The 7,955-nt window shown below is 41.1% G+C and overlaps 1 pseudogene; it reads left to right on the forward strand.

Annotated features, from left to right (window-relative positions):
- Positions 1 to 6,728: 6,728 nt before the first annotated feature.
- On the forward strand, positions 6,729 to 7,442 carry LOC131502123 (14-3-3 protein epsilon-like; annotated as a pseudogene).
- The last annotated feature ends 513 nt before the right edge of the window (positions 7,443 to 7,955 follow it).

Raw genomic sequence — 7,955 nt, forward strand, 5'->3', positions numbered from 1 at the left:
TTGTAAATAGAATTGATTGCTATATAAATATCGTACTTACACTAAATACTGTACTTAAACACTAAGTCCTTGATAGAAAAGATCCTCACTTGGCTTAGCGTTTTTACCCCCGAGGCTGCGTACCTCGGGGTACTCGGCTGAGTATAAAAATGTTTTTGTAAAGTCAAATAATTTTATAATCCTCCCTAGACACATCCAGAGAGTTCCAAATTAATGGGCAGATGACACTGTAGTGTCATCAAAAGAACATGGGCTTTTCACTCAGACAGATGGCCTTTGGGAAGTTTTTTTAACTTGCCCGGGCATCAGTTTCTTTAAGTGGAAAATGCACATCGCTGCTAATTCAACGGGTTGCAGAGAAGATTAAAATAAGAAGTGTTTGCAAAACATCCAACACGGTGCATGGAGTATACTAATTCAAGAAAGATGTTCATCGTATGAAAACCTAACTTCCAGAACATTTGAAAATGCACTTTAAAAAATTACATTCTTGGGGCGTCTGGGTGGCTCAGTCAGTTAAGTGTCCGACCTCAGCCCAGGTCATGATCTCGCAGTTCGTGAGTTTGAGCTTTGGGCTCTGTGCTGACAGTTTGGAGCCTGGAGCCCGCTTCGGATTCTGTGTCTGCCTCTCTCTCTGCCCCTCCCCAACTTGTGCTATGTCTCTCTCTCTCTCTCTCTCTCTCTCTCTCTCTCTCTCTCAAAGGTAAATAAACATTGAATTTTTTTTGAATCACAATCTTTATTTTCTACATGTTTTCAAGCTAGAAACTGCACTTGATATTAATAATAACCTTGTTAGAAAAGACGTGTGCTTATTATATTCTCATCGTACAAAAGAAAAGTCACAGAACGCAAGAGGTATGCAACTCACCCTACGTTACCCAGTTAGCAGGTGGCAGACACGGGGTAAAATGTGGTTCTTTTTTTTTTTTCTCTAAGTCTACTGCTGTCTCAATGATGCAGAATAGTCATGACTTTGGAGGAATTAAAATACAAGCGTAAAAGGGGGAAACATGTGACTGGGAAACATGTAAATAAGTTGTTATTTATAATCACCGTGTAATTTCTACAGCGAGTTGATCCTAAGGTCGGCCCTTTGTTACTGGAGTTACATTATAAGCTAAAAGAATAAGAAAGAGTGGAATTTCTCTACATAGGAAAAGGAGGGATCGTTGGAGGTGTGGAGTGCTTGATTTGGGAAGCCAAAGCCAGCAAAGTAGACGGGCTAAAAGCCAGGCCTGGGGGAAACGGGGGCACTGATGGTTGAAGGAGAACTTTAGAGGAACAACAGAGGTACTTCACCGATATTTTCTTATAATTTTCCTTCAGGGTGTGACGTAAACCTAACCCCCATTCCCAGAACAAAATCATCACCAAAATCTCAGTGTTTTATTTTTTTTTTAATTTTTTTAAACGTTTATTTATTTTTGAGACAGAGAGAGACAGAGCATGAACAGGGGAGGGGCAGAGAGAGAGGGAGACACAGAATCCGAAACGGGCTCCAGGCTCCAAGCGGTCAGCACAGAGCCCGACGCGGGGCTCGAACTCACGGACCGTGAGATCATGACCTGAGCCGAAGTCGGACGCTTAACCGACTGAGCCACCCAGGCACCCCAGTCTCAGTGTTTTGTTTTTTTTTTTTAAATTTTTTTTTTCAACATTTTTTATTTATTTTTGGGACAGAGAGAGACAGAGCATGAATGGGGGAGGGGCAGAGAGAGAGGGAGACACAGAATCAGAAACAGGCTCCAGGCTCCGAGCCATCAGCCCAGAGCCTGACGCGGGGCTCGAACTCACGGACCGCGAGATCGTGACCTGGCTGAAGTCGGACGCTTAACCGACTGCGCCACCCAGGCGCCCCATCAGTGTTTTAATACTGCTAGTAGAGGGGCGCCTGGGTGGCTCAGTTGGTTAAGCATCTGACTCTTGATTTCAGGTCGGGCCATGATCTCATGGCCAGGAGATCGAGCCCCGCATCAGACTGAACACTGGGCGTGGAGCCTGCTTAAGATTCCCTCTCTCCCTCTCCCTCCGCCCCTTTCCTGCTCTCCCAGGTGTGCACTCTCTCCCTCTCTGAGAAAAACAAACAAACAAACAAACAAACAAACAACACTGCTGGTAGAGTGGATTTTCTTTGTCAGGGAATAGAAAATGACAGGATGTATTACCAGTTAGCTTGAATCGTTTCTGTCTTCACCCAATGACAGTCATATCTGGGTTACAAAAGAGTAAATTGTCGTCTTTTAATCTTTACAGACAATTAAGGGCCCTTCTTAATGGTCTTTGTGTGTGTTACAGCAGACGCCATAAATTCCAATATGGCCGTGCAGATGGTATAAGGGAGGAAGGCAAGCTCAGTGGTGAGTGCGTGCCTCAGCTCGGACCCGACAGATGGCTGCAGTGCAGGAATGAGTATTGCCAGAACTTCTGATTTTGAAAAGAAAAAAAAAATACAAAACAACTGCTGGTCTGAAATATTATGTGGACTTTTGTGACTTTAAAACATCTACCATATTTTAAAAACTAAATGAAATAAACAAGCAAACGGCAAACACTGTGTTGGCCAAACAAAGCGATCGACAAGCTGGATATGCCTCGGAACCACCTGTTTACAACTTCTGCCAATATTCTTATTCTTCCACATGCTACGAGTTAAATTTGACAAGCACTCTCACATATGCATCCCAAACACCTCAGGCTGGGGTTTTAATAAGTAATCGCATGACCCTGAACGAGTGTGTTTTCTCTGTACTTCAGTTTCTTCATCTACAAAGTAGGAAAAATCATTGTCCTTACCTCAGAGGACCGTGGTAAGGGCTAAATGTATTAATGCAGTGTTCTCTTCATTCACTTCCCATCATCTTTTTTAAATTTTTTTATGTTTATTTATTTCTTTTGAGAGAGAGAGACAGAAAGGGAGAGAGAGAGAGAGAGAGAGAGTGTGAGCTAGGGAAGGGCAGAGAGGGAGAGAGAGAATCCCAAGCAGGCTCCACGCTGACATTGCAAAGCCTGACGCAGGGCTCTGTCTCAAGAACTATGAGATCATGACCTAAGCCGAAATCGAGAGTCGGATACTTAACTGACTGAGTCACCCAGGCGCCCCTCAATCATCTTCTTTTACAATCACTCAAAGTCTGTATTTAGGTCCAGTTAATCTCTAACCGATAGTGCCATGGCTCACCAATGGCGACATTGCTCAAGAAGGAAGTCTTCTCCTCCTTGAGAAGGAACATATATATATGTTTTTTGGTTTTTTGTTTTTTTGTTTTTATTGTTGTTGTTTTTTTTTTTTTTAATTTTAGTCCCTAGCCCTAGTCAATAAGTTACATTTGGGGCCTATGTCACGTTTCTCCAAGTTGCCCTAAGACCACAGGTGGCTTTCTAACTGAACTCTCGTAGGATGTTCCTTGCGAGCAGTCCTACTACATAATGCTGGCAAAGCAGGCTCTTTCTGAGCACTGTTTTAATCTCACTGCTTTTGTCCTAAAAATTTCTATATTCGTTCTTCATCTACTACTTAAGACCGTGCCACTTTTGTTGTTTTCAAATTTTTTTTAGCTTCCAAAAATATTTATGAAAATTCAAGTAATATGAAAACTAGAAGATGATTTGTTTATATCAGTGAAATCCTGCCAACTAGATAAAACTAAAACATTTTTACATGCTGTTCCACAATCTGCTTTTTTCATGCATCATTGTGTTGTGGACATTTTCTCTAGTCAATGAATTTTATTCACTAAATAAAGTAGCATCATATGTAAACAGCTTTCTAACATTCTCTTATGTGGAAATATCATGATTTATTTAACCAAACCTCTATGGATGGGCATTTGCATTTGTATTTTTTTTTTCATTTATAAGCAATTCAAAGACTACTATTTTTATACATATTTTTCCTTTTTCCAATAATTTTATGAAGATATATTCCTAGTAGGGGTATTTCTTTAGTATATATACACATATAAAAATTTCTATACTCATTGACAGATAACTTTCTGGAAAATTGTACTATTTTGAAACTTTAAGAGGCCAAGAATGAGTGTTCATTTTCCTACATGTTTACCAACATTGGGTATTTTAGTTTTCTTTTATTCTTTCATCTTTTCCAGGCTCAGAAAGATAAATGATGTCTCATTGTTGGTTCTTATATTTTTGTTTGTTTGTTTGTTTGTTTGTTTGCATTTCTTCTTTGGTCAAATTGCATTCATACATTTATTGACAGATTTTTGTTTTTGTTATGAATTGTCTGTTGCTGCTTTTTACAAACATTTCTATCAGAACATTCATTCCTATTAACTTACGATGACTCGTTTTAAAAATTTTTTAATGTCTATTTTTGAGAGACAGAGACAGAGAGAGCATGAGCAGGGGAGGGGCAGAGAGCAAGGGAGACACAGAATCTGAAGCAGGCTCCGGGCTGTGAGCTGTCAGCACAGAGCCCGATGCAGGGCTCGAACTCACAAGCCATGAGATCGTGACCTGAACCAAAGTCAGACACTTAACCGACTGAACCACCCAGGCGCCCCATGAGGACATTTTTTAAAAGTCACTCTTTGACAGAAACATTACAAATATTTATGCAGATATTTCCCTCTATGTCAATTTTCCACCAATTTCTACAAAGCACGTTGCTGAGGAACAGTGATAGTAATTAGTAAAACCATCATGTAGCCTTTACTATGTGCCAGGCTCTCTTCTAAGTTAATTACGTGGATTAGCTCACGTGATCCTGTCTACAAACCTATTATTATTATTCCTATTTTCAGATGTGGAAACTGAGATACATAGAAGTTATGTACTTGACCAAGCTGGTGGTTCTGCTGGGATTTGAAACACTGTAGCCTGGCTATGCTCTATGTCCTTAATTGCTGTGAAAGATAAATAAAGCCAGATAACTACTTAAAGTGGTAAGGGTAGGTTTTATTGAGTAATACTACCACAATAGGGGAAAGAGTTCAGCATGAACCAAATTCAACTTCAATTTGTGCAAAAGTGACTGAATAAAAGCCAAACACAACAGAGTACACATATTGTATTCTTCAATTTATAAAAAAAAAAAAATTATTTGATTTTTATAGAAAATTTTAAGACAGGCAAAATTAATAAGAGATGTTGGAAGTTGAGATAATGCTTACATCTGCAGAGCTGATCGGTAAAAGAGGGGATTCTGGGATGCTAGTAATAGTCTATTTCTTAATCCGGGTGACTTTATAACTATGTTCATTGTGTATAAAATTCAATAAATTATATAGACTTATGATTTGTGTACTTATATGTACATATACATGTGTAAACACATATATACATGTGTATGTATACCCGTGTGTGTATATATATATATATGATTTACAAAATTTTTCTGATATTATTTTTATTTTTAGCCTCTGTATTATTGAAAATCTAAGAATAGCCCAATCATTTTTTCCCTTAGTAGATGACCATAGCACTTTTATTTATTTTTTCTTTTTTACATTTTAAATTTATTTACCTAAATTCAGATTAGTTAATGTGAGAAGTAAGGGAGATGATTCACTTTCAGCAATGCTAAATAAAACTGTGCTGTCCAGTTAACTGCATGTTTACAACATACTAGAAATATGTACACCCCCCCACACACACACACACACGGTGGAGTCCCAAACCTTTAGACACTTCACTTCCTGGTTCTTCTTCCCCTCTCCATTTCACGGGCTTATTATGGAGGGGCTTTGCAATGAGCATGTGCTATAGAGTAAAGAGAGGAGGGACTGGAAGTCTCTGCATCACCTCAGGAAGGTACATTTGTTCCTATCAGACTACTTTTTGCCTTACATGGGTATAGGCGACATCCGGGTAAGGCTGTAACCTCTGTGGTACTCAGCCAATGAGGAATATCAGGGGAGGGACTTCTTGCTAGGAGATAAATTGCCTGCTGTAACTGCCCCGGGTGTGCCTGTCCATCAGACATCTGCTCTTGCAAGAACGTTCATTAAAGCCTTGCTTCACTGTGCTCCCAGTCTCCGCGTCCCTCCTTTGATTGGGCCAGTGGACTTATTTCTCACAGGTAACATACAGTGTAGTATTGCTTTCAGGAGTACAACCCGGTGATTCATCACTCACGTACAGCATCCGGTGCTCATCCCAATAAGTGCCCTCCTTAACGCCCATCTCCCATTTAACCCATCCCCCAACCCACCTCCCCTCTAGCAACCCTCGGTTCATTCTCTGTATTTAAGAGTCTCTTATGGTTTGCTTCCCTCTCTGTTTTTATCTTATTCTTCCTTCCTTCCCCTGTGTTCATCTGTTGTTTCTTAAATTCTACATGTGAGTCAAATCGTGTATCTGTATTTCTCTGCCTGACTTATTTCGCTTAGCATAATACACTCTAGCTCCATCCACATTGTTGCAAATGGCAAGATTTCATTCTTTTTAATCGCCAAGTAGTATTCCATTGTGTGTGTGTGTGTGTGTGTGTGTGTGTATCACCTCTTCTTAACCCATTCATCAGTCGGTGGACATTTGGGCTCTTTCCACTTTTAGTTGCCTACACATTAGCCAATCCCCTTTTACTTCTTATTGGCCTTCAGAGTCCACGGTTAATAATAGAGCATGGGAATGTCAGGTCTTCACTTCCCTAGACCCCCTTACAGCTCTGGTGTAGTGATATGTATGGCCTTGTTCTGGCTTAAAAGACGAGAGGAGAATTTTGCTAGATCCGTCACAGAGACCCCACAAGAACTGCTGCCACCATGGATGCTCAGGAGGATCTGGTGTCCAGGTGAAGCTGGCCAAACGGGCTTAATGATAGATTGAAATGGCAGAATGAATGAAGAAAGTCGCAGGGACAAATGTCGAGATGATAGTCAAAGGAAGAAGCCTCCTACCTACTGCATATAAAAATGTCATTGGAGTGGGCTAGAAGATCTTCCTGGAGAATCAGCAGCAGCACTGAGCAGATAGAAGAAAACATGGAAGGAGTAAACTAAAAACAATTCAGGCATCTTGGCAAGTGGTTGCGACTGAGCTAGGGCCAATGTTTTCTGACAGTTTGGATGCACCCTGGGCAAACACTTCATTCCAGCAGCTAACACTGGCGAGTCCAAGCTTTTCTCACTATAAGATGAAAGGGGGCTATCACAGTGGCTTTAAGGCTGCTAACGATACTGCAACGTTAGAACTTCGACCGTGGTCCCTCATCCGCTGAGATCTTGCTCTCAAAGTTTCCATACTCTACTGTGACTTTCTTAATTCCTCTGACCATGCCTGCAGGTTGGCCAAAGTGGCTTTTGATGATACAATTACAGAAATGGATACACAGAGTGAAAGAAGCTCTGGGGACTCTATCCTCAGGATGCGGTTGTTACATTCTAATCTGACACTATGGACTTCAGACGTGCAGGGTGATGGTTAAAGAGCAGAATAAGGAATGTCTGCAGGGTCGCCTGCGTGGCTCCGTCGGTTAAGCGTCCGACTGCGGCGCTGGTCGTGATCTCGCGGTGCGTTGAGTTCGAGCCCTGTGTGGGCTCTGTGCTGACGGCGCGGAGCCTGGGGCCTGCTTCGGATTCTGGGTTTCCCTCGCTCTCTGCCCCTCCCCCACTCACGCTCTAGCTCAAAGATAAATAAAAACATAACAAAAATTTAAAAAAAAATCTGCAGGAGGTAGAAGACGGAAGGCAGTGAGACCTAAAAGCCATCAAGAGAAGCCACCTCTGACCACCCTACTCCTTTCCATTACCCCACCCCGCCCTTGGCAATTCCTCCAGAGTCACTAAGGAACACCAAATCTGACTTTTATAGTTGGTCTCAGAATTGAGGTTTCTGCCCTGTTGGTTTTTGGGTTGTTTTTTTTTTTTTTTTTTTTTTTTTCATTGTTCAAAAGTTCTTAAAGGCAAGAATGCATTTCTTTTAGATTCATTTAAGACACTAACAGGACTGCACAGAAGCCTTTTCAGGTTTACCATATTATCTCCTGCCAA

The sequence above is a fragment of the Neofelis nebulosa genome, chromosome X (assembly GCF_028018385.1).
Source record: "Neofelis nebulosa isolate mNeoNeb1 chromosome X, mNeoNeb1.pri, whole genome shotgun sequence".
NCBI lineage: Eukaryota > Metazoa > Chordata > Mammalia > Carnivora > Felidae > Neofelis > Neofelis nebulosa.